This window comes from Bufo gargarizans, chromosome 2, assembly GCF_014858855.1.
Source record: "Bufo gargarizans isolate SCDJY-AF-19 chromosome 2, ASM1485885v1, whole genome shotgun sequence".
Classification (NCBI taxonomy): Eukaryota; Metazoa; Chordata; class Amphibia; order Anura; family Bufonidae; genus Bufo; species Bufo gargarizans.
Window position 1 is genome coordinate 605,512,046 of NC_058081.1, and position 26,542 is coordinate 605,538,587.

The 26,542-nt window shown below is 44.8% G+C and overlaps 1 protein-coding gene across 5 annotated transcripts in view; it reads left to right on the forward strand.

Annotated features, from left to right (window-relative positions):
- The window catches only part of PKNOX2 (PBX/knotted 1 homeobox 2), a 293,301-nt gene that overhangs the window by 83,843 nt on the left and 182,916 nt on the right, over nt 1-26,542 (forward strand). For 4 of the 5 annotated variants that reach the window (XM_044281991.1, XM_044281995.1, XM_044281996.1 and 1 more), the window contains exon 2: nt 21,888-21,945. The gene's annotated coding sequence lies outside the window, so the exon portion shown is untranslated. Of the gene's footprint in view, nt 1-8,960; nt 8,977-21,887; nt 21,946-26,542 lie in introns of those variants that run through there. The other variant, XM_044281993.1, reaches the window with a different exon arrangement.

Sequence of the window (26,542 nt, forward strand, 5' to 3'; positions counted from 1 at the left end):
CGCTGCCACAACAGGGTATTCGGATGAGCCGGGGCAATCCAGAGTTTTTTAATCTCCACCTATTTGGTGTAAGCCTGTTGGGACACCCAGAAAGGGACAACACGTAGATGGGAAGCCCAGTAGGAATGGGTAATATTAGGGACCGAAAGGCCACCTCTGTTGGTGGCTGTGAGCATGACCTTGCGGGGGATGCGGTGGCTTTTACCTTGCCATATAAAGTTAAAGATCACCTGTTGAAGAGTACGTAATTCTGACAGGGGAACTCGGACTGGGAGGGTCTCTAAATAATATAATAGTTTTGGGAGGAGGGACATTTTCACCGCTGCTATGCGGCCTAGTAGTGATAAATATATAAGGGCTTCCATTTTACAAGAAGGGACTTAAGTTTTAGGAAGAGGGAGAGGGAAGTTTTTGCGTACAGTGAAGTGTATGTGGGGGTTGATATGGACCCCCTAAGTATTTCAGTTTGGTGTCGGACCCATCGATATGAGAAATTGCTTTGGAGTAGAGTTAGAACCTATGCCGGGAATAAGGACTGGTAAGGGCCTCTGTCTTGGAAGCGTTAATCTTATAACTGAGAGGTCACCTAGTGGGTTAGGGCCTATGCAGATTAGGTAACGAGACGTGGGGGTTGGTTAAGGTGGAGAACGTCATCTGCGTCCGGGAAATCTTGAATTCCTTATCTCGCACTTTAAGTCCCTGGACCTCAGGATTCAATCGGATGTGGGCCGCGAGAGGTTCGATGCATAGGGCGAATATAAGAGGGCGAAAGCGGGCAGCCCTAACGAGTGCCCGTTGGAGATGTTGAATGGGGTAGAGGAGCTAAGGGGTAGTTTAGTGGAAAATAAAGGTTGAGAATAGCGTGTAGGAAGGGTCCCGTGATGCCGAAAGTTTGGAGGATTTCAAACAAAAAAGACCTATCTACCCGATCGAAGGCCTTTTCTGCATCAAGGCTCAAAATAACCGTGGGGGTCAAGGTGCGCGTTGCTACGTCAATCAAGTTAACAACCCGGCGAGTGTTATCTCCGCCTTGACGACAGGGAATGAACCCCACTTGGTCCTTATGAACCAGCCTGGGGAGCCATACATTCAAGCGGGCGGCCAGGATACGGGTGAGGATCTTAAGGTCTGCATTGATAAGGGCTATTGGTCTATAATTAGCGCAGTCCTGAGGATCTTTAACTGTCTTGGGAATGACCACAATATGAGATGTCAGCATGGACGGCGGGATTGGAGAATCTTGCAGGAAAGAGTTGAGCAAGTCCAGGAGATGGGGGGGAAGTTCTGAGTGAAGCGTTTTGTAATATAGGTCTGTGAACCCATCAGGTCCTGGGGATTTGCCTTTAGGGAGGGCTTTGATCAAATCTCCAAGTTCTTTGGTCGATATGGGGGTGTTCAGGGAGGCGGCCGCCTCAGGGGTAAGCTTGGGTAGTTTACAAGAGGATAGATAATTTTGAATACGAAGTGTTGGGGATGTATGCGTATGTTTGTCAGTGAGGTTATAAAGCTTGGAATAATAGTCACAAAATATTGGGCAATTACGTCAGGATGAAATTGGGGACAGCCAGCAGTGTCTTTCAATGCTTGTGGGGTGCGCTTGGCGGCTGAGTCTCATAGTTGACAGGCTAGTTTAGTCTGTGCTTTATTACCTTTCTCATAGAATTTATGCTTTGAGTAGAGCAACATACGCTCCACATTGTGCATTGCAGTATCCTTTAATTTCGCTCGGGCCTCCACAAGGTCTCGGAGAAGGGAGAGGCTCGGCCTAAGGTTCAGTCGGGACTGTAGAGACTCAATTCTTACTGTGAGTTCCCGGACTCAAAGTGTTCTGTTGTTTTTAAGTAGTGAGGCCAATGCAATACATTGGCCCCTGACTACATCCTTGTGGACCTCCCAAAGCATAATTTGGGATGAAACCGAACCAACATTTTCTCCAAAGAACGTGCAGATGTACCCTGCAATGTCTTCTCGAGCGACTGGCGATTTCAATAGGGAATCGTTTAGGCGCCAGTGACAGGTGCGTTGTGGCTTAAGTTGGGAAGAGAGGATGACCGGGGTGTGATCCGACCAGGAGATAGGCCAGATGGAGACATCGCTTATCATCTTGAGGGTCAGAGCGTTGCTAAAAAAATAGTCTATCCAGGTGTGCAGTATGTGAGGGGGAGATTAGAAGGTAAATGTTCTACTTGTGGGGTTGTCCACCCTCCATAGATCATAAAGGGCGTATCTCCTGATCACAGCATGAAAATCCAGGGCCAGGCGACCCTGGGCCAAAGGTGGAGGGTTGGAGAGGAGGGACTACCAGTCTGCGGTTTTGGAAAAAAGGATATTAAAATCTCCGCCCAAAATTCACACAGCCGGTGATAGTCCCTGAAGTTTACTGAGGACCCGACGCATAAACTGGAGTTGGGAGGTGTTAGGGGCGTACACAGTACAAAGTATCATAGGGCGGCCCTGATACGATCCTTCTAAAATGACATAGAAGCCTGCTGGGTCTATGTGGGAGGAGGTTATTGAAATGGGACAGGAGGCTGATAGCAGTATGGCTACACCTGCTTTTCTGCGACTATGGTTAGCTATGTAGGCATGTGGATAGTGGTGTTTGGCAAAAGATCCGTCTGGTTGAAGTGGGTCTCCTGGAGAAAGGCCACATCCGCCCTCAGATTGCAGAGTTCCCAGAGCACCAAGCGTCTCTTGGTATTGGAGCCCAGCCCCTTAATGTTCAAGGTGACACACCTGACCATTGTGGTAGGGAAGGGTAACAATGTGTCTTACCCGCCTTGTAGGTAGGGGCTGTGCACCTGGAGATGTTCTCAGTGGAGAAGGAGCTTCCTCCAATCTGTTACCTGCGGGATAAAATAAAGTGTAGGCGAGGAAAAATAAGGGTGGGTGGGAAGAGGGTAGAGGGGGGATTTTCTAGGAAACAATAGGAAGTAGGGGGACGCGGACACCACAAAACCACACAAAAGAGAAACAAAGAAAACAGTCAAGGGACTGTATCTGTATAACAAACCGACTAATCAAAAAGACTGGTCTGTAGAGGGACCAACCCAGCTAGACCTAAAGCCCGCAGGGTAGACTTACTGAGCCCCACTGTCACCATTATGTAATTCTGGACCCTGAGCAAACTGTGATAATGAGGACCCTAGAATAAAGGTGGGACAGACAATGAACGTTCAGGTACGGTGGTGGGTCCCTCAGCGATGGGGAGTGGCTCCTCTGGTTTCCGGCGACGCCATTCTGGATGCAGGGGATGTTCCTCTAGGATCAGCAGACCCCACAATGGGTGAAGGTAGTCGGCGTCGCTTGGGTCCACTCGCGTCCTGCCAGACCAGCGGGTAGATGGTGTAGGGTGGTAAGCTCCCAATCAGAGAGGTTAGGTACTGGTAGGTCCAGCGCAGCACAAAATGGATCGAGGTCAGCGTAAGTGCGCAAGACCACATTGTGCGGCTATTTATCCGGGCGTTTAGGGCGAAAGGAAACCACCAACGGTACGGGATTTGGTTGTCTCTTAGGGCGTCCAGTAGGGGGCGAAGATGTCGACACTTTTGCAACGTGATCCATGACAGATCTTGAAAATGCTGAACCCGGACCCCTTTAAAGTCCAGGATGTTTCTGCCTTATGCTATTATCGCCGCTTTCTGGGTGAAATCAAGGATGCAGCATATAATATCCCTGGGATGGGGGGTGGACCCTTTGGATCGGAGGGCTCTGTGGGCTCTATCCAATTTAGAAGTGCGGGACGGGGGTCCCCCATAATTTTGTTGAAGAGCGCATCCAGGGTTCCCTGTATATCTTCCTCCCCTGCGGATTCTGGGAGGCTACGGATCCTGATGTTATTCCTCCTTCCACGGTTGTCTAGATCTTCTACGTGACACTGTAACTCGCAGAGTCCTGCGTTCTGTGAGGACACCGAGGTATGGAATTGGGACACACAGGACCGTGTAGATTTGTGTTCCTTCTCAAGGGTTTCCACCCGGACGGCAATAGAGTGCAGATCGCGTCTGACCGCTGAAATTTCGGAGCGGCATGTGGCGGTGACCTCAGTAACCAGGACTTGCAAATCCCCTTTGGTGGGCAGCTGGAAGACTATGGGAGCCCAGTCCACATGCAGGGGGCTGCTGGGGGATTCACGGTCAGAATACGGAGAATGAGCAGGGGTAGAAGCAGCATACCGCTGCATGGAGGGGGTAGCTCCTATGTCATCCTCCAGTTGCAGGGAGGAGAGGAGAACAGAGGGCTCTGCTGAGTTGGTATTTGCCTCCAGGGGTCCCCTTCTGTTGGGGGAAAGCTGGGGGTGAGGGTGTTTTCGGGGGGGGTCAGGGTAATTCAGTTGCGCACAGACCTGGGGGAGGGCCTCCCCGGACTCCACCGGCTCAGTATGTGCGGGCATTATCTTGGATGCAGGGTGTCCTTGCTGGGCCCAGAGAGGCTGAGGCTTGCTCGGGCACTATTTCCAGTGTGTTCGCCTGGTCTGTGGAGGGATCATGGTCCTCTGGGGTCCTGCAGCACTGGGGGAGCTGACGCCAGCAGGAGCCGTCGGGCCTGGTGGGAGAAGCAGCGGCGCGTTCTGTTCAGAGTGCAGGACGAAGTCCCGGAGGGTGCCCTGCCGTGGAAAGTCTGCTGGAGGTAGGGCCCCTTGCGAGGGCTTTCTGGGCAGCTTTCTGTCCATGAAGGGGGTCTGTGTAGCTGGCTCATAGCAGCTAAAGAAGCGGCTTGGTGGCGGAGCTAAGCGCTCACACGTCCTGATCCATGCGCTGCTAGGCCACGCCCCCCATATTGTTGTTTTCTATCATGAAACCTTTGTCCCCTATTGTCCCCTATTGATAAGATTACTCTGTTAACCCCACTTTCTAATCATAGAGAGATGACTCTGCTGAGGGTCAGGGTGACCATCGGCAAAGCTTACAAGTGAGCCAGTAGCCTGTTTAAAAACTTGAAATATTTCAGATTTTTTTTGTTACATCAAATAAAGATACCATATGTGTTTATTATACAAATCTGATTTAAATGTTGTGCTCTTTTCTCATGATCCATTCCCTTATTTTACTAGAAATCTTGCTATTACATTTGTGTTAGTGTCGCCTTGCAGCACAGAAATGTTTAAATGGGCTCTGTGATGGGAGAGTAACTCCGTTTTATATCATAGTATGTTCATTCAGATTTTAGTTCCCTTATAGAAAGATCTATGGTACTATTTTCACTGCAATATAAAAAAACATATAACATTATTAAAATTGTCATAAAATTGGCAAATAATATCACCCACAATGTCCACAAAGGGGAGTAAGGAGAAAGACCTGCTTGAGCAGGCAACACACTTTTTTTTTAATTGTGAGCTTGTTATCACTATCCTCTTTCCTAATGTGGTAAAATGTTCTGTAAGTCACAATTTGTTTTTAAGACTAATGAAACTTAAAAAAAAGCATTAGCCTGCTAATTTACCGCCTGCCTCACCTACCGACTGCCTGTTACATGAGGTGTCAGGGACATTGACTTAACTTGGATAATAACTAACCCAGCACTTCATCTGCTGACAATTGTTTTGGGGTGATTGCCCCTCATTAAAGCAGAGATTACTGGCTTAACTAGGTGGGAGGCCTTGGTCAGGATTTGGGGGATACTAGTATCACGCCAATTAGGCATTCTCCATAAGAAAGTATTCCCCAAAACCTGACCTCCCACCCAATTAGGCCAGTACTCTCTGCAGATGAGGTGCTGACTTAATTATCATCCAAGTCATGTCTTAAGGCCTGTTTAAAAGGTTAAACACTAACGTATAGGATAGCTATTTTACATCTAATAGTATTAGAGGCCGAGCTTGTTTGGTAACCCTCTTCCCAGAACTCCAGAGGAGCATTTCCTGGCCTATAAGGCTGTCTCCATATGGAGATATAGTATCCCCCAAATTCAGCTGAGCAAGTCCTACAACGCAGTGTGCCTGGTTTAACAGTGAATTTCCTAGTGACAAACCCCCTTTATGTGAAATGTGAAGGATCATTATTGAGGTATCAGTGCAGGTGACAGTGCAGGTGGTTTTCCGTGCTATTCCGCCTCCATGCACGTCTGGCTCTGTCTATAGCAGTGTACCAAGTCAATCCATTCTACAAGAAGGCATTGTATTGTCACCTGACTTGTTTTTTCTCTCCACACTTGATTGATGGCAGCATGGATTTGTCTTTCTGTCTAGTTTCTGGAGGAGTTTGTTTTCCCTTGTCAGCGCAGCACAATGCAAAATGCCTCCTTTTAATTTGAAATGTAGTAATTCAATTAAACGCCTTCATAAAAGCAATTGTGTTTATACAACAGGCAGATAATAAACTCCACTTCGTCTCCAGCCTGCAGCTCTGGAAAATGACAGCCTTTCTGAAGTTTATTAGAGAAATGCCTGCACATGCTCACCACTTTACAATGACACGTTTCTTCCCGTCTTAGTCCAAAGATAAGTATTGTGAGACACAACAATGACATGTACAATAGGAACATATGTCAGTTCAAGAAGAAGACCAAAGAGAACTGACAGGTGATGTCATGATCATCCCATCAGTGACAGGTAAGGTGGCCCATTAAGAAGCCCTTCCCTATAATACCGTACAGAGGTGCTGTATGGCTGGAGCTACATTGTGACTGGCTGTGGAGCCAAGTTTCTGGGACCATGGTCTCAGAATTGCAAAAAGTCCAACACTGCTGGATCTGTTATGATTCTGGGGTCACGACAACTTATAGGTTACATTTCAATCCCATTTAGCACTGCTGCACAGCAATCTTTGGTCATGCGACCCTTGTCATGGCCAAAGTCTCCATGTGGGCCCAGCTTGAGTGGACACGTAGAGTGTGAAACCATAAGGACACTTTGGACAACAGCTACATGCGCATGGTCTGCCATAGGCAAGGAGCTCTAGAGAGCGCCTACCTAGCAAGGTGTACTGCCTGGTAAGCTTGATCCTGCTGATTAAAATGATACCTGTCTTGGGAATAGCGGTTGACTTGTATTCTTTATGCAAATTAGGGAGTTAATGTACCTAGGGGCATGGCCAGCACTAGGAGGCTGAGGAGCTGAGGTCCCACCCCTCGGTGCACTGAAACCCTCATTTGCATAAATAATAATGGGGTAATTTATCCAACTGGTGTAAAGTAGAACTAGCTTTGTTGCCCATAGCAACCAATCAGATTCCTCCTTTCATTTTCCAAAGGAGCTGTCCAAAATGAGAAGTGGAATCTGATTGGTTGCTATGGGCAACTAAACCAGTTCTATTTTACAAAAGTTTGATAAATGACCCTATAAAAGTCTTTGTTCTCAGGGATGCCACAAGTGATTTTCACAAGTGAGGTATCATTTTAATCAGCAGGATCAATTCTACCAGACTGCATGCCTTGCTTAATAGGGTTGATCCTGCAGACAGTGTGCACTTTTTAATAGTACTGGTGCAGTTCACATCACTACTGCCACAGATAATCTGAGCGTTGGTCTCCCCATCACTTGTAGTCAGGGTCGTTGCTAGGGTCTGAAAACATCCGGGGCACAAGCCTACTGTACCACGCCCCTGTGAAGCCACGCCCCCATCACCAGTGGGGGGGAATGCCCTTCACAGTAGTTATTAACACCCTTTAGCAGTCCCCCTTCACAGTAGTTATTAACCCCTTTCAGCAGCCCCCTTTCAGTGAATGGGGGACTGCTGAAAGGGGTTGATAACTACTGTGAAGGGCCTAGCCATCTGGGAAACCCCACAGATCAACCCCCCACCCCCCTTGTACTTGTTCCACTGATCTGCTACTTGCAGGCTGCGTGGGCCTGAGTTCAGTCACTTCGGTGCACAATCCCGTCCTGAGGCATGTGATCCCGCGAGACCCGTGACCTACAGTGCCGGGTCTCGTGGGATCACTCGCCACAGGATGGGATTGCGCACCAAAGTGACTGAACTCATGCCTGCGCAGCCCGCAAGTAGCGAAACAAGTACAAGGGTGGTGGGGAATAGCCAAATAAATAAATAAATGCTAGTAGGCCAGCATAACATTCGGGGCACTGGACAAAACATCCGGGGCTCAAGCCCTGAATGTTTTGACCTAACAACGCCCCTGCTTGTAGTCCTTTTTTTTTAGAGAGTCCAGAAAATGTCATTGCTGTAAGTTTTAACTTTTTTATACCTTTAGCTACAGGTAGACATGGATATGCTCCCCTGAGAGTCACAGTACACTTATATTGTCAGGTTGTAAGGAATATGGATTATTATTTTATGTCAGCCATGTTCCCACACCAGCCATCGGCTGTCAGATAGCAGAGGTAGTGAACTCCACAGGGGGGTGCTGCTTCAAAGCTCAGCCATTTGGCAGAGAACTTCTTGCAGGCCACCTTTCTTTACAATTTCTCACCTCCATTCAGCCAGCCAGGAATCTAGCTAAGGGAGCAGGAAAAACCTGTCTGCAGGGGGTCTAGGCCATTCCACCAGTTCAATGAACATTATCAGACATCACAGAACTGGCGATTCATAAGGAATTATGAATTGCCCATCTATCACAGACATAAACCAACTGCATATTTGTGTCCCTGTGGCTACGATGAACACGCCCGTGGTCATAGTTTGGTGGTGGGATGCCAGGGAGGGGAGATATACATATCTCCCCACAGAAACCAAATAACGGTACCATGCTTGGACTCTACTGGTAGCCGGAACCCAGGCGGATCCATAGGTCCTAGAACCACCTCCTTGCGACATTCTGGTCTTGAGCCATGAGCCCTAATCGGTTTTGTTGCTCATGTGCTGCCAGCCCAGCAGAGGGAGTGGACCCCTCCCAGAGGCCGAGGGGGAGGGGCCAGCTACAGGTTAAAACGCTTATGCCAGCAAGCGGGCATGTCTTTCTCTGAAGGGATGTCACATCATGCCATGTGTTTAGAGGGACCTACAACCAGCTGACATTACTGCTTCCCATGTGACCACAGCTAAGAACTTATCACTACCCAAAGGACTCCTATACCTGGTAAACTGACTTTTGTTCTGCTTAACCCTGTCTGTACCACGCCATCTGTATTTGTAACCTCAGACCACTGTATATATTCTTTGTGTGTATATTGTGTTAGGTCTAGTGCGCCCTTAAGGCAATTAAATCTATAATTTAATCTTGTGCTGTCCTTGCATCTCAATCACGAATCCCCATGTCCGTGTTTCGGCCTAGTTATACGCTACCGCGGGTTGGTTTCTTACCCTATATAAACCCGTTAGCGGACCGGGTTTATTTCAAACAAGAAACTGGTGGCAGTATACCCGGGCTGAGAACACGCTGTTTCACTGGGAGAGTGAAAGGGCTCTCTCAGCTTGCCTCTCGGTGCGCGTGTGGACAGGAGGAGTCTGTGAACACTGTACCAAGCTGACCTTACCCGCTCCTCCAGGAGGGCGTAACGTCACGCCTTGTTAACCCGTTACCATACCGTATCTCGCTGGCTCTACGTATTTGACGTCAGACGTCAGTCGGGGTATGGTATTCTTGACGAACAGGTGTCCTAGATTTACGATTATTTGGTTTGTATAGAGATATTTGACCACTTCAGACTATCAATTAACTGAGCTCCAGAAAAAGGGGAAGAGTTGTCAGTTCTGAGAAGAGATCATCTGAAACCTCAAAAGAGGATTCATTTGTGGACACATCAGGGTTCAGAAATTCCAGACGTCCATGATAAACTATATTTTATTGCTTTTAGTTCAGTTAAACTTGCCATATGTGCACAATACACTCTTAAGGGCAGTGCAGTTTTTATGACAGTTTTCTTCAGCCGTTACAAGAAACTAACAAGAAAACTAAACTGGGAATGTGACTGCTCAATGAAGGCATCTCCCTTCTTGTATACAGTATGTGGTGCAGTCAATATTTCTCTATTTTTCTAGATTTACTTTATTCTTAATAACAGTGCCATACTCACCATGAAGGCACACCACACCACTGCTATGGGGCTTGTGGTGAGAGGGGATCTTGCACTGAACTCTTACTGCCCAACGTAAAACCACAGCATTTTCCTGCATCAGCCACTAGAGGGAGATTAGTGCAAAGAGATTTTTACAGCTTCCATTTCATTTCATTGAGCTCCCCTTGGTGGTGGCTGCAGTCAGACAGTTTTATCACATACTATGGTATATGAAAGGAAGCAGAGGATTTCAAATTTAGTATGAGGGAAATTTTTTAGGGTATTTATTATAGTTTTTTGTGTAAATATATTGAGAAATATGTTGTACAGAATAAGCACTACATTTATAAAGGACATGTTCCACTTTTTCCAACAAAGTTGGGTAAAGTGGGTGAGACAGAAGACAACTTTTTTAAAATTGAATTCCTCCACTTAATTAAAAAAATCTCATTGGGAGGGGGCCCTTACTACGTTTTACTATAAGACCCTATGACATCTCTGTGTACACCCCTATTTGATAAGAACCAGGTGATATGTTATGTGCCTAGATGGTGGCACTTCAGAAATCCTGAACAACTTTAAAAGCCCTGAGTGATCTTAATATTGGAGAATTACCTGATATCTTCTGAAATTGATAGGATGTTATTGAGCACATGGTGTAGGTGTTAGTACAGTAGTTGATATGGAGACAAGTCAGTTTTTGCAAGATGAGCGGATTGCATAAGTGTCAATAGTAACAGGGCCTCAGTACCTTGGGAGGCCCAAAGTTTGCAGACTAGGATGATTCAGCAGGGCAATGACTTTTGTAAATGCACAGTAATGTGTTCCTTCTGGTTGGAGGTCCCACTGTACAATTGTATATCTTGTATATGTAAATTCTATATAGCCTGTCCATTAGTGACGTAACTTCATTGTAGACCTACGACACCCATGATCCTCCTCTAAATAGTACATTTTTCTATGTATAGGACTACTTATGTTTCATCTTACAGACCCCATTTACTTATAATGAGATACGCCAGGTTCTGGCATGGTGTCTATCAAATGTGAACAGCGCATAAAACATGTGAACATGTAAGGTGTCCACCTGTACATGGCAGAGATGTTTGGTGGGATTTGGTTTAGATGACATGATGATACAGCTTTGGAACTTTCCGATCGCTCCCCTCCCACCCCAGACTCCATTATATGCTGCTTGCTCTGCAGGTATCAGCTCGCAGGAAACACTCCGGCTGCAGACAGCCTGCTTATTATGTTACAGCTGAAAGATAACGTCCAGTGCTGCTGTTGGGCGGATTTGTGCAGAACATAATGAGAATTGAATTTCTTTTCCAAAATCCTTTCACGTGGCATTGTAATGCTCGAGCCAAAAAGCTGCTGTTGGAATTCATGCTTCCTACAAAATATATATATATTTTTAGGATGTAGAACTACAACAGAACAGAAACATTTCTAGCGAAGATCTTAAAGGTGGTTTATTGGCATATTTAATGGCATATCCACTAGGGATTAGGGAAGGGTGTGATTGTTATAGCAGATTGCCATGCAACCATTTGCTATAGCTGTTGGGTTGCTTTATCCAGTAGCTCCATCTATTGTGCTATTACTGTAGAATATCTCTTCTTGTCATTTGGAAACCATCAACAAGCTGATGGATCTAATTATCTTATTTCAAGTCATTTTATTTGTCATTTTGGGGAAATAATGATATCCTGTTTTTAATCAGCTGTGGATCTGATTGGCTCATCAGCACTTTAAAAGGGTTTTCCGTAGATGCTCCTGTAGATGCTTACTTCATGTACATCTTTCCCATATGTTTTATTTATTTTTTCAGTTTGGACTTTTTGTTTCTTTCCATCCTGTATGTAGCACTTCCTGTTCCTGTATCCAATCAAACCCATGATGCACTTCTCCTTTCTCTGCCATAGTAATTAGATATGTCTGCAGCAGCCATATAGAGACTGTCATCAATATGAGATGGGTGGGGTCTGACACCCAGCACCCCCACCATTCAGCCTATAGTGGCAGCCACTGATTTCAGAAAAAAACTGTGTACAAAGTCAGGGCAGCACAGTGCCATGCACTGTCTAGTGGCCACTCTTGGGTACTGCAGCTCATCGAAACAAAAATTGGCCAGACTATCTGGTGACAATAAAAGACCCAGTTTGAGAGGCTTGAGATACTTCCGCCACCTAGAGCTCAATAGACCAGCCAAATGGATGAACATCTGTATGACTTTAAATTGTGAAAGTAATATGTCTCCCAATACCTTAAGCTAGTGAAATCTCACTACTGGTATGGGGGCATAACTGGCTAGCTCTTGTGTTCCTACATCACATCAGACACTCAGTGCGGCACATTCTGCTTGCCCAGGGCTTGCTATGTGATGACATTTGTAAGTTAATTACCTCTTAAATCCCCCCGACCGTTTAATTTTCTACAGCTGCTGGTGCTTATTCTCTCTTTTTCATCATTTTATGCATTACTTTTTTCAAAAGTTGTGCTGGGATAAGTCCCATTTTTACATAATTGCTTCCTCTTAGAAGAAGAGGTCATTTTGGAGAAGCAACTTAGTTTGTATATTTGTCCAAACAAAGCGCAAAAGTGAAATCCCTCTTAGTGTAAATGACCGAGACAGGAAACCAAGCCTGAATTTGTGGAAATTTCAGCACAGTGGGGGCAGTTTAATAGTCAGGTCATTGCAGACCCCGCTCCAATCCCAGCATTTTGCTCTTGTGGTTTCGGGCGAGTTCTTTTATTTCCTTGTTCATTAGGCACAAAAATTAGAGTGTCAGCTCTGCAGGGGAGTAATTGGTTTCTGTGAAAACCATATGTACTGTCCTGCTCAAGCACCGATATTACATTCCTCACTCCCCTGACAGAGAGACTCGTCTGCATTATAAGCAGCAGCACAGCGTCTCGACAAGAACAATCCCCCCCAGTTTTAAAGGGGTTACGGACATCTACGAATGAGCTAATTTGAAATCGGTGACACGTTTTGTAAAGTCAAACAGCAGTTTACATACCAAAATCTACAGCTGCGGGCTCGGGAGGATCGTAGTATTCTGAAAGACTGCTGACCCCTCTGCTTTGGTGAAATATCTCCTAACAGCTCTCAGAAAATATCCATTTGTGGGAAGTGTTCACCTTTGGGACTGGAGGGATAATAATTGCAGTACATTCTTTCTGCAAGATATCTCATTGGCACCATACGGAGCAATATAACTGAGCCTGACTTTCTGTAGACCCAGGGAAGCTCAGCAAGAAAGTCATAGCGGTAAAAAGATCTGATATCCTACCAATACTGCAAACATGTAGACGATACACATACAGAAGCTTTGCTCCTCTATAGTATTTTCAGGATAATGTATCAAAATATATCTGATGAGGATGCCTGCAGACCCCCTGCCAGGCTCCCCGTTGACAGCAAAGCCCATGGAGAACCCAAGCCTGAAGGACTTTTCTGCCTTTGTGGAGATTCCTTGGCCTTCTCGTCTCAATATCAGCAGAATGGATTTGTTTCAACTGGCTGGTAATCTCACGAGAAGCGATGTTCCTGCCAGGATCGGTGACATCACTAATCTCATCCCAGGGCTGCTCTCATCTTCTCCATCTCTGCTAAAAGCCTTGTATTCCTTTTCACTTAAATTTCCAGCTTGACATTTAAAATTCTGGCAGTGACTACTCAGCAACTGAGGACAAACTTTCAGTTGTGAGAAACCATAGACTATGCCTGCATCCAACTTAAAAGGACTTTTGGGAAGTGCATGGTGAGGAAAGCCAAACGGTCAGGTTTTCTGCATGCAGTTTTGGAAGCCAAAACTAGGAGTGAAATCTGTTGTTTCCGTCCTTTATATTTTCTCTCCTTTTATAATCCTCTTCTAATTTTGGCTGCCAAAACTGCCCCAGGAAAACTGACCATGTGGCTGTGCCATTAGTCAACTTCTTCTAACCAATGGGAGTGTTCTTAGCAATTCTTCTCCCAAATTTCTTTTTCAGTTTGATGCACAGCCTACAGCCTCTCTTAACAGTATTGTTTTTAAGATGTTAGCAGTGGTGTGCCTAGGGTGTTTGGCACCCGGGGCGGGTATTTTCTCTGCCCCCCCCCCCAATACTTAAAAAAAAATTGTACCATCTCACAGTAGTATTGCACTCATTGTACAACCTTCACAGTAGTTTTGTACAGATGTGTGCCCCCTTACAGTAGTTATGCCTACATTGTGCCCTCTCACAGTAGTTATGTCCTCTCTGTGCCCCTTTCACAGCTGTAATGCCCTCTTTGTGCCGCCCTTCACAGTAATAATCCCCTTTGTGCCCCCTTCACAGTAATAATCCCCTTTGTGCCCCCTTCACAGTAATAATCCCCATTGTGCCCCCTTTACAGTAATAATGCCCACTGTGCCCCCTTCATAGTAATAATGCCCATTTTGCCCCTTCATAGTAATAATGCCCATTTTGCCCCTTCATAGTAATGATGCCCATTGAGCCCCCTTAATAATAGTAATGCCCATTGTGCTAGTAATGCCCTCTCTGCCCCCTCCATAGTAGAAATCCCCATTGTGCCCCCTTCACAGTAATAATGCCCATTGTGCTCCCTTCACAATAATAATGCCCACTGTGCCCCCTTCACAGTAATAATGCCCACTGTGCCCCCTTCATTGTAATAATGCCCTCTGGCTCTGTGCCCCCTCCATAATAGAAATGCCCATTGTGCCCCCTTCACATTAGTAATGCTCTCTGTGCCCCCTCCATAGTAGTAATGCCCTCTGTGCCCCCAGCTGTTTGAAGAGAGGGCAGTGCTCATATGAGAGCTGCTTTCTCTGTTCTGTTCACCTGATCGCCGTAGCATTTGCAGTGATGAGCAGGTAAACAGAGCAGAGAAGGCAGCGCTCATACAAAAAAAAAGCGGACAACTCCTTTAAAGACATACTAGGAAAACATTACATACAGCGCTAGAGAACATACAGGGTCATACAGCGCCACATATGTACCTCCTACATCCAGTGACTTCTCTTCTCTGATGTAGATATTCTCTTTCCTCTTCTTCTCCTGTTAGACCAGACCACCATGGTGACTTCTTTCAGCCGCGCCTCATCTCTGCAGAGTTTAACAAACAGACATCTTACTTTCCTACTTTTCCATTATCCTCCCACCTTCTCAACGCCCTATCCTGCCCCCCCAATATTGTGTCCACTGTGCTCCCCAATACTTTCCTGCAGAAACAGTCCCCCTGAAAATACTGGTACCACACAGATAGTGCGTCAGTACAAAAACACCCCTTTATATTGTGCGCTAGTAATAAATAATAAAACACCTTCCTTTCAGATCTGACCCCCATATAAAACTCTAAATGAGATCCCCCCCCATTTCAGACCAAACCCCCATCTATGTCAGACCCCATATTTAAACCTCAGATCAGACCCCGATTCGACCTCCATGTAAGACCCCGACCCAATATCAAACCTCAGATAAGACCCCTATTAGACCTCCAGACCCACATACCAGACCCCCATATCAGACCTCCAGACCCCCATTAGACCTCCAGACCCCCATATCTGACCCCTATTAGACCTCTAGACTCCCCAGTCAGACCTCCAGACCCCTAATCAGACCTCCATTAGACCTCTAGACCCCCCAGGCAGACATCCAGACTTCAAATCAGACCCCCATTAGGCCCCCAGACCCCCAATCAGACTCCCATTAGACCTCCAGACTCCCAATCAGACCCCCAGTGAGACCTTCAGACCCCATTAGACCTCCAGACCCCCCAGTCAGACCTCCAGACCCCTAGTCAGACCTCCAGACTCCCCCAATCAGACCTTCAGACCCCCCCAGTCAGACCTTCAGACACCCCATAGACCACTCGAGACCCCTATTAGACCTCCATATCAGACCTCAGATCAGACTGTAAAATAATAAAGTAAGTTACTTCCTGTCGCCCCTCTCCCTGTCTTCTCTTCTCAAGGCATGCGCTGCAGTCACCTGACCTCCTGCAGAGTCACGTCAGAGTGCGCTCTGTACATCCTGCAGGCAGCCAGGATACAGCAGTGCGAGCCCTGAGAAGAGCGAGCAGGAGGAGGGGTAAGTACTGTACAGCCCTCACAGCGCTTCTCTCCCCCTCCTCCTGCAGACTAGTGAGCGCTTCCATTATGGAAGCGCTCGCTAGTATTCCCTTTATAAGATGCACCGCCTTTTATGACGGGAACAGCAATGAGAGCTTCTATCTGTATTGATGGAAGCGCTCATTGCGTCTGTTCTGGCACCCCCCTGGGAGCCGGCAACCAGGGCGCACCGCCCCTTTGCCCTACCTCGGGCATGCCACTGGATGTTAGTCAACTAGACCAAGATTATTTATCCTATTTCCCTTGCTTATATAGCAGCAACATATTCTACAGCACTTTGCAGACATTGGCAGGAGAACTGTCAAGACCTGTAATTTCTGCACTGGTCTTGATATATTCTGCACTGCTGTACAATGTGCCTTATTCTATGCCATACTGAACATCTCAGAGATTTGTCTCTTAGAAAACCGGCATAAATAAAGATAAATGTTCCATGCCCGCTGGCCCTTCCCCCTCCCCGCCCTAACCACAGGACAATGTAGTAACATTACAGGATTTGCAACTTTTTTTACGTCAGAAAACTAGGGGAGGGGGATGATAGGAGCAATGATAAATTCCCCCCATTGTCATCGTTAACTGTCGCCTTTGGGGCTCACAGTCTAGGTTCCGAGTATGTATTTAAGGGGTCATTTACTAAGCTGAAATATGCCTAATTTAGGCGCATTTCAGTTGCAGACTGAACTTTGCCCCGTTCCCGCCAGTTATAAAATTGTGAGCGTTGCATGTTTGGGGAAGGGGAGGGGACGGCAGGCAGGTCTCATTCATAATTTTCTATGCCTGTTTTAGGTGTAGAAAATGGTCTAAATCTAAGACCGCTCGGAAGCTGTCTTACAATTAGGACTGAAGCTAGATGCGCCAAAGCTATTGAGAGGCTGGCGCTTCTTCAGAACTCTGGCGGATCCACTGCCAGCTTTATAAGTCTTAATAAATGTGCCCCCTAGTGTATAGGAGGAAACTCCATGCAAACGCAGAGAGAATATACAAACTCCATACAGATGTTGTCCTAAGTTGGACTTAAATCCAGGGCACCGTTGCTAACCACTGAGCCACCGTGCTTGCCCATACTGAATCTGTAAATGAAAAATCATAATGTATGGAGAGATAAGAAAAAAAGCAGATTGGTTCAGATAGACGACGCTTGTGATAAATACACTGATTTGATTTAGTGGAATGTATTATGTGTCTCTAAACACAATAATGGCCTCCCTGTCTTTGGTAGATAATTGTCTAGGTCGTGTAAACCTGAAAGGATATTGGATTGTCTCATTCTATTTCATCTTGGCTTCATGTAAGGAGAGGAAATTTAAGCGATTACATGGATTACACCCAACCTTGGTGATAGATGTATCTTTTCCAGCCGATCCTACTCCTAGGCCTTCAATCATATTGTCATATTTCTATTATCCAGAGCCATTGACAGCTGTGTAATAAGAGCACACATGGTTTGCCTATCCGTGTGAAGTGGCGATCCCATCAGCTATAAAGCGTAATATTAGAAGTACACGGATTTCTTATTGTTAATGTCAAGTGGTAATATGATCACTTCTGTGCTATGAATAATGGCCTTTTTTATGATCTCTGCGATTCGTTAATGTCATTGCCGGTATACCAAGAAGGGGAATTTTCCTTACTCTGAGCCTTGCCGCACATAATGTTATCACAGGCTCGGACTCCTGAAAACCGATGACAAGATGTTTTTTCCACCGGTCATTCTGCAGCTTTCTAATAAGTTCTTTTGGCTAAGAAAATAACACAGCTTCAGTGATCTTCAGTTATATCTTATCTGTTAGTTTTTTTTACCATGATTATTATTCACCCATATCTGTCTATTCCACTGAACCTTTGTCATATAATGTCACTACCACTGATACATGTGCATAGTACTAGTACCATTTCAGTTTTGGGGGAAAAAACACTGGGGTTTGCTCACCCTTTTAATTGTTAAAGGGGTTTGCAGGATAGGATAGGTCATCAATGCGTAATAGGTGGGGGTCTGACACCGAGCACCCTACTGATCAGCTGTTTGAAGAGGCTGCGGTGCTCTAGTGAGTGCTGCGGCCTCCTCGCAGCTTACCAAGCACAGCATCATCCATTGGACAACAGCTGTGCTTGGTATTGCAGCTCAGCCCCAATCACTTATACATAGTTACATAGTTGAAAAAAGACATAAATCCATCAAGTTCCACCAAGGGATAGGTGGGGACTCGAATCCCAGAAGGAAGTGAGACTCAGGTTTCTACACGTTTTCATAAGCATTAATGTTGTATCCTTTCAAGAATTGATTCTAAACTGTCTATTCCACAGATTCACAGTTCTTACAGTAACTTTTTCCTCTCCAGTAGGGAGCAGTGCCCCCTTGTCTTTTGAGGGCATATAACATGGAACCGTTTTTCTCCGTATTTCTTGTATGGCCCATTTATATATTTGTGTAGGTTAATCATGTCCCCCCTTAGACGTCTCTTCTCAAGACTAAATCAATTAAATTATTTTAATCTTTCTTCATAACTAAGACCCTCCATGCCCCTTATAAGTTTAGTCGCTCTCCTCTGTACATTTTTCAGCTGCAGAGAGTCCTTTCAGAACTGAACTACATATTCCAGATGAGGCCGCACCAGCGCTTTGTAAAGTAGTGGTATTACATCCCTGCCCCGCGAGTCCATGCCTCGTTTAATGCATGACAATATCCTGGTGGCCTTAGAAGCAGCTGATTGACATTGTATGCTGTAATTCAATCTATGATCTACAAGGACACCCAAATCCTTCTCTACAAGGGACTCCCCCAGTGTTACATCCCCTAGGACAGGGATGGGCAAACTTCTGCTCTCCAGCTGTTGTAAAACTACAACTCCAAGTATGCCCAGTCTGCCTACAGCTATCGCCTATAGCAGGACATGATGGGATTTGTAATTTAACAACAGCTGGAGAGCCGCAGTTTGCCCATCACTGCCCTAGGACATATAAAGCACGGAGATTATTACTAATGATGAGCGGCATAGGCAATATTCGAATTTGCAATATTTTGCAAATTGTTTCCTGAATATTCGCCATAAATTCAAGAATTTGAAAATTAGCGATTGCAAAAATCGGCAGTGTAATGTGGACGTATTGCGCGCGCAATTTCATTACCTATAACAAACAATTACACAAAAGCTATATGCTAAAAGCCGGGTGTGTGCAAGCCAACAACCTATGCATGAGACAGGTACAGTAAGCATACCATACAATGGCAGCCTTGTGCACTATGAGACATACAAGACCAGCTCTCTATCCAATAGGAGAAATCCAGCAAGCCTCAAAGTTGCTTGATTTGAGTTGGATGGCTTGGGTGACCTGCGCCCCTAGATCATTATCATTAGGGTCACTATTACCTAGTGTTTATATCCCTTTTGAACTTCCACCCATGAGGTTTACACATCCTCACCATCCTCACCCACAATTGCCTCATTCACACTTGTCTTCAGATCACTCCTCACATACAGGCACACGCCACCACCTTTTCCATAAGAGTCCAACCATGTCTCAGCCACACCAACTACATCTATGTGTTCTTCTAGTACCATAGCCTCCAACTCCCCCACTTTGCTAGCTAGACTTCTGGCATTTGTGAAAATACATTTTAAATTACAATTACCTGAAAAGTGAATATCCAGGATTTTTTGGTTACCTTGGTTGATGTTTGTATGCAACAGGTTCTTGTTACCATCAGCTCTATTTTTTATTGGTGTATAGTTCGGCCCAGTCTTCTCCGTACTTTCCTCATTAATCCCAGCCCCCACTAAATCCCCACTGTCCCCTCCTATATCCCACTCTCTATCTACACTATCTACCCCCTTATCAGTATGACCCCCCCCCCCCCCCCAGATCCTAGTTTAAAAGCTCATCCAGCCGTCTAACCATTTTTTCCCCCAGGGCAGTTGCACCATCCCCATTAAGAACCCAAACCCTTCTTTCCTTCACCAGCTTCTGAGCCACTTATTTAACTCTCTAAGCTCCAGTTGTCTTTCTGGTGACGCTCGTGGCACTGGTAGTATTTCTGAAAACACTACCTTGGAGGTCCTGGACTTGAGCTTCTCTCCTAGTTCCCTAAAATCATTTTTAAGGACCTTCCATCTCCTCCTGACTTTGTCATTGGTGCCAATGTGTACCATGACCACCGGGTCTTCCTCAGCCCCACCCAGCAATCTGTCAATCCGATCCACAATATGCCGAACCCAAGCACCCGGAAGACCACACACTGTTGGGCATTCATGGTCTCGGCAACAGATGACCCTGTCTGTCCTCCTAATAATAGAGTCCCCTACCACCAGCATCTGTCTGACCTTTACTGCACTCCTTTGGGAATGGGACTCAGCTGCTTCTAGACCATGTGACCAATGAAAGTGATGTCACTGGTCTAGGAAGAGGCCACAGCATTCGTAGAGCGCCACACCTCTATAAACAGCTGATCAGCAGCGGTGTCAGGAGTCGGAACCGCACCAATCAGATACTGATGACCTATCCTGAGGATAAGTCATCAGTATCAGAAACTCAGAATACCCCTGTAAAGGAGTATTAGCATCTTATGAAGGTATTGCCTATAGGATTATATAGGATATGGCATCACTTCATAATTTGAGAAGGTCTGGCCTCTGGGATTTCAACTGTCTGAGGAATATAAGGACAAGAAACACCCATGTAAAACTGTGAAAAACCACAGTGCCATATTCTGAGTTATCTGAGTCATTCTGAGGATTTTCACTGTAGAAAATCCCTTTAGATAGGTGATAAGTGTCTGATCAGTGGGAGTCTGGCTACTAGAACCTCCTATCAATTATGAGAATAGGGGTCTCATGATGGTCTTTGAATGGAGCAGTCGTTTGGTATTTGCACCACTGTTCTATCTAAAGCCTAAGGGACTGCTGAACATACCAAGTTATCTTTTGCAGTCCCAAAGACTCTGAATGAAGCAGAAGTATGTAGGCTTGACCACAAGAACATGGGATGCCTGTTCTTGTGATTGGTGGAGGTCCTGTTGATCAGGCCTCTACCAATCAGACACTCGCCTATCTTGGGCCAACCCCTTTAATCAATGAAATATAAAGATATAGTTTTATCTTATGGTGTATCTAATGGTGTATTATTTTATAAATCCAGATTTATATTATAGTGTATCTTATGGTACACGTCGCCTTTCTGTGTGGATCCGTCTTTATTCATTGAACCTGCAGCACTGTAGGGGTTAACCCCCTCTTGCTCTGTGGGCAGGTACTAGGCTTTGTGGTGCTGATTAGCCCTACTATATATTCTGTTTTGTGTGTCCCACCCCAGGCCTGTGCAAAAGGTTCTGTTAGGATCTGTTTGGTTCTGCTGTCTTGCTAGAGCCTGTGAATGAGCTATAATCCATTTATCTGTCTATGGACCAAGTGTGCCTGCCTGCCATCTTACCTGTCCTGTGCCTGTTACCCTGATCTATTTGTCTGCCTGTACTCTGTCTTCTGCCTGTTGCCTGGATTCTGATCCTGTGCCATCTGCCCTGACTCTAGGGACTGTTTCTTGGATTCACATGCCCTCTGCCTGCGTGACCTCAACCTGGTTATGTCTATGAACTCCATGGCTTAGCTTGGTTGGCACAGTGGTTCCACAATTATTGCTGGTAACATGGTGTATTATTTCATAGATCTAGAATTATCCTATGGTGTATCTTATGGTATATTATATTATTGATCCTGATTTATCTTATGGTGTATTATTTTATTGATCTAGAGTTATTTTATGGTTTATCTATTATGGTGTATTATTTTATAACATTTGTGTTGCATTATTTTATCCAGGCATATAAATGTTATGGTGTGATGCTATCTCAAGCTGATCAAATTATTTTCTTTTATCAGATTTCAAGAGGATATTACTGATGCTCTGATCAGTCCCATTACATAATTCTCCAGAAAGGTATCTATGACTTTGATTTGTTATATTAATGCTTTGCTGTTAAACTGTGCAAATGAAGCGACAACTGGAGGGCGTTACCTTGGGCATTAAAGTTTTAAGGGTAGAGATGAGCAAGTCTACTCTAAATTAATCAGATTTATTACAAAATTCACAAAAAAGTGTCTGCCGAACAAATCTAAAGTTTTGGCAACAAGTTTCAGATGAATCGTGAAAAAAAAAGCACCCAGCCTCATTTTATTGTGTAAATCAGTGGGGAAAACAAGAAGAAGGAAGAAGATGAAGGATCACATAACCCTGGGAGTGGGGGGGGGGGGGGGGGGGGGCCGTGGCTTGCATTGATTTTCTAAGAGGCTAACAGGCCTTATCAGCCAATTAGGGGGCAGTATTCAGCCAAGTCCTTCTGCTAAGAATGAGACAGGCACTATTTTGTAATACTGTAATAGGATGTGTTATGGCTGTGTCGGCCAGAGAGTCGCAGACACAAACCATTTACTAGGGTCCCTATAGGTACACTATAGGGAGAGAATTGGAGATATAATTGAGGAGATTTTAGAGTTTTATCAGGGAAAGCTTTGCATAGAGAGTGAATAGGGGACTGGTCGCACACACCTAACCCTTTCCAAAACTACTGCTGCTGCTCCCAAATAAAATGGAGAATTTTTCCAGGCTCATTCAGAACAAGCCATTGTTTCTTCTAAAATTAACACTATTGTGTGTATAAATACAGGCAGACGTTCTGCACCTGTCCATGTTTACATCATTTTTGGATGCTTGTGCAGAACACGCCACTGTTTCTTCTAACATTAACTTGTCTAAATAAACAGGTGCAGGGATCTCCCCCAGTTAAAGCCTAATTTATGAACACTTAGTTCCAAGGGACATAAAACTAGGGTTTATGGCCAAAGGTGAATTTAAAGAACTTCGTTCCTCTTTATTTTACTGTTGTACAGTCAGTGGTTTTAACACTGTTGTTAAACTGGTAGATTTACAGTAGATATGGAATAAGCATTCACTGCTCACTCTATCTTTTGCAAACTTTGTGGTCCATATGATATTATAAGTTTGATTCAGATAAAAAAAAAAAACGGTCCAGGTATTATATTAGGAAGATGTACTGCCAAACATGAGTACAATGCGCCTTCATGAGTAAACATTAGGGCTTATTCACACAGCTGTTTTTCTCTTCCTTGTCCTGTCGGTTTTAAAAACACAAAGGCCCACTAATCCAACAAATTCTGTGCAGACCTTATTCTGGTCCATTTTTGCAAATCAGACTTGCAAGTCTGGGAGTGAGAAAAAAAAATGGAATACACATGGAAGCCATCCGTGCACTATCCATTTTTGTTGATGGAAAATCAGACATAGCCATGTGAATAAAGTCGAAGTTTGTCTGCAGATCTATTTAGATTTAAAGTTGCTGCATGTACTGTACAATGTATAGACTATTATTAATTGCCAGTGGTTACAAAAAAAAAAGTTATTATTACCTATAGCTGTTGTAATGTATGTTCAGTAAGTGGTTTTCCTATTACATGCAGGATGACTTGTGCATTATCTTACAAAGCATGAAAGCCACAGTCCAGACAGCCAGGCATACTGTGGTTAGGGTCATGTTTTAGCACAGGAAACAAATATTGGTAAACCAGAATTGTAAAACCCTGACAGGCTTCTCTGACCTGCTGGCTGGCTGCCCCGTCTACACAGGCTCTGGTAGTACGATCCTAAAGCCATTGTTCAGAAATCGCCTCATAAACACATCATGAATTATTCAGTTTTTGAAATATGTTGTTGCTTCTATAGCTCTGTATAGAGATTGTCATGCCTTGTCATTAGCAGGCCTCACAGTCTAATCTCTCTATCTTGTACACATTAGCAATAATTTCCTAGGAAGCCAGTTAACCAATCTGTATGTTTATAGAGTGTGGGAGAAACCAGAGAACCTGGAGAAAACCCAAAAAGGCAATTCCTGAGAAATGCTGTTTCTGAGATGATACAAACTTGTGAAATGCACATTTATGCTATTAAAGCCTCATTCAAATATGATGGAAATTTCCAGTGGCCGTAACAGTGGCCAGGTTTAGGGCGGTGGCAACAATACAAACCATTGAGGTGTCACCACGTCTTGCTTCTCTCTGGATGGGATGGTAAGGCGTGATGCACCCCAATGGGAAATAGGTTCAGAGAGTCAGGGTGTGATGGTCTGAAGTAAACCAGTGTGCTTCTTTACTGGAAGATTTCAAGTGCAAAACAGTATAGGTAAGTGGTGGCGAACCTCTGGCAAGCGTGCCAGAGGCGGCACTCAGAGCCCTCTCTGAGGGCACCCGCACCCTGGAAAAAAGTCTATGGTGTACCAATGTGGCTTAGACTTTTCCTGCCATTCATCAGCGCAGGGCGCTCTATGAACAGCGCAGGCAGCGCACTGAATGTAGGCCGGCTATTACAGCTAAATGATAAAGTACATGAAAGATATACTATATTGGATTGTAGTATTGTGTTGGTACTTTGCAATAAATAAGTGGGTTTTGGGTTGCAGTTTGGGCACTCGGTTTCTAAAAAGTTTGCCATCACTGGTATAGGTAATGCACTGAAATAGCTTCTCCAGTCTTCTGTCTGGCATTAGAAGGGTTTGTCCTGATGAAAGGCTTGAGTTAGCTGCTCTTCTCTCTCTGTCTTAGAAGGTACCCTGGCCAGTGGGCTGGTGGCTTAGGGTCTGTGGCTCAGTTGTCTGGCAGGATCCCTGGTCAAAGGGCAGGTAACCATGGATTTGTGGCCCAGGATCCCCATCTCAGTGTCTTTTTCTGGTCACTCATGCAGTCTGGCAGAGTCTCTAGTACTAAACACTGGTCTGCAGACCACTAGCATGTCTCCCAAATGTCCCTCTTTTTTACCTAATTCCCTCTGTCCCTCTTTGTGTCATAAATGTTCCTCTGGGAAAAAAATGTGCATTAATAAACTGCTGCAGAAAATATCTGTCTGGTTCCTGCCTGTATATTAGACGTCTACTTTTTCATTATTTGGTGCAATTTGGGCCTAAAAATGTGTGCAATATGATACATTGTTGCTGATATTTAAACAGGTACTCTAGGGCAAGAAAAAACTTTTGCAGGGCAAAAAAATAACAGAACTTTTACCCACCTTACCAATCCCCCATTGCTGTAGTGACTGTGCCCGGTCCTAACAGAAACACTGTTGAAATTTGCATGTGCTTGCATTAAGTTTCAATACAAGTCTATGCAAATGACTACTCGTTTTTTCCAAATATAAACTAATCTTCAGATATAAACGACAGAGCTAAACTAGTGGGAGATTTCTAACTTACATAGAAAGTCCCAAAGTCTCTCAGTATTAGGCTACTTTCACACTAGCGTTAATATTTTCCGGTATTGAGATCTGTCATAGGGTCTCAATACGGAAAAAAATGCTTCCTTTATGTCCCTATTCATTGTCAATGGGGACAAAACGTAACTGAACAGAATACTCCAAAATGCATTCAGTTCCGTTCTCATACCGGAGAGCAAACCGCAGCACGGATCCGTCCCCCATTGACTTTCAATTGAGTTCATGACAGATCCGTCTTGGCTATATTAAAGATAATACAACCGGATCCGTTCGTAACGGATGCATATGGTTGTGTTATCGGTAACAGAAGCGTTTTTGCTGAACACTGCCGGATCCAGCAAATACGCTAGTGTGAAAGTAGCCTTAGCTGACAGTACATTAACCCTTTCCGCAGTGCAGATTTATTGAAATAACTGCAAATGAACAGGATATATTACATTAAAGATATAAAATGCAGTTCAAAAATATAAACCAGTATAAGTGTAAACCTCATTGGTTGCCATATGTAGCTACTCCACTCCTCCTTTGCAGCAGTTTGTGTACATTTTGCTGCATAATCTGACTGCATATTTCACTGCATTGCATTATATCTGCATTGCATAGTGTGAATATGGCCTACATGTAGCACACCATTCCAAATGAATGCACGGCCATAGCATATTCCTAGAAAATGCCATTGATCACATACATCAGTAGTTCAAGCACACTGAACCCTTAAAGAGGTACTCCCATCTGTGCATTTATGACATATCCACCACTGGGAGACGCTGCTTTCTTGCAAGTGGGTCCCTGGCTTGTGCAGCCACGAAGGACCTGCACATGTGTGGCTGTCTCTCCGTTTGTAAGACATGACCCCATTCTCCCAAAGGTGGGACCTGCACCTATCAGACATTTATGACATATCTTGTGGATATGCCATAAATGTCCATATGGGACACCTCTTTAAATTGTTTACCTTAAAGGGGTTTCCTACACATTTGTAGCATATTAATATGTTCTTAATGATGTCTGGGTCTTAATACCGAGATCTTCACTGTTCCCAGAGTAAGGGCGCTATGTTTGTAATGGATATGTTGTGCCTCATGCATGGTCAATTTCTATTGAAGATGACTGTCACGGACGTACCAAGACATACAGACGTTCCGGCGACAGTGAGTGGCAGGATACTGGCAACGCGTAGTTTGATCTGACTGTTTTTTCTTGTGGATCAATAGGAGTCTGTGTTGTTTCTGGTAATGGCCACACCCCTTGCCTCCAG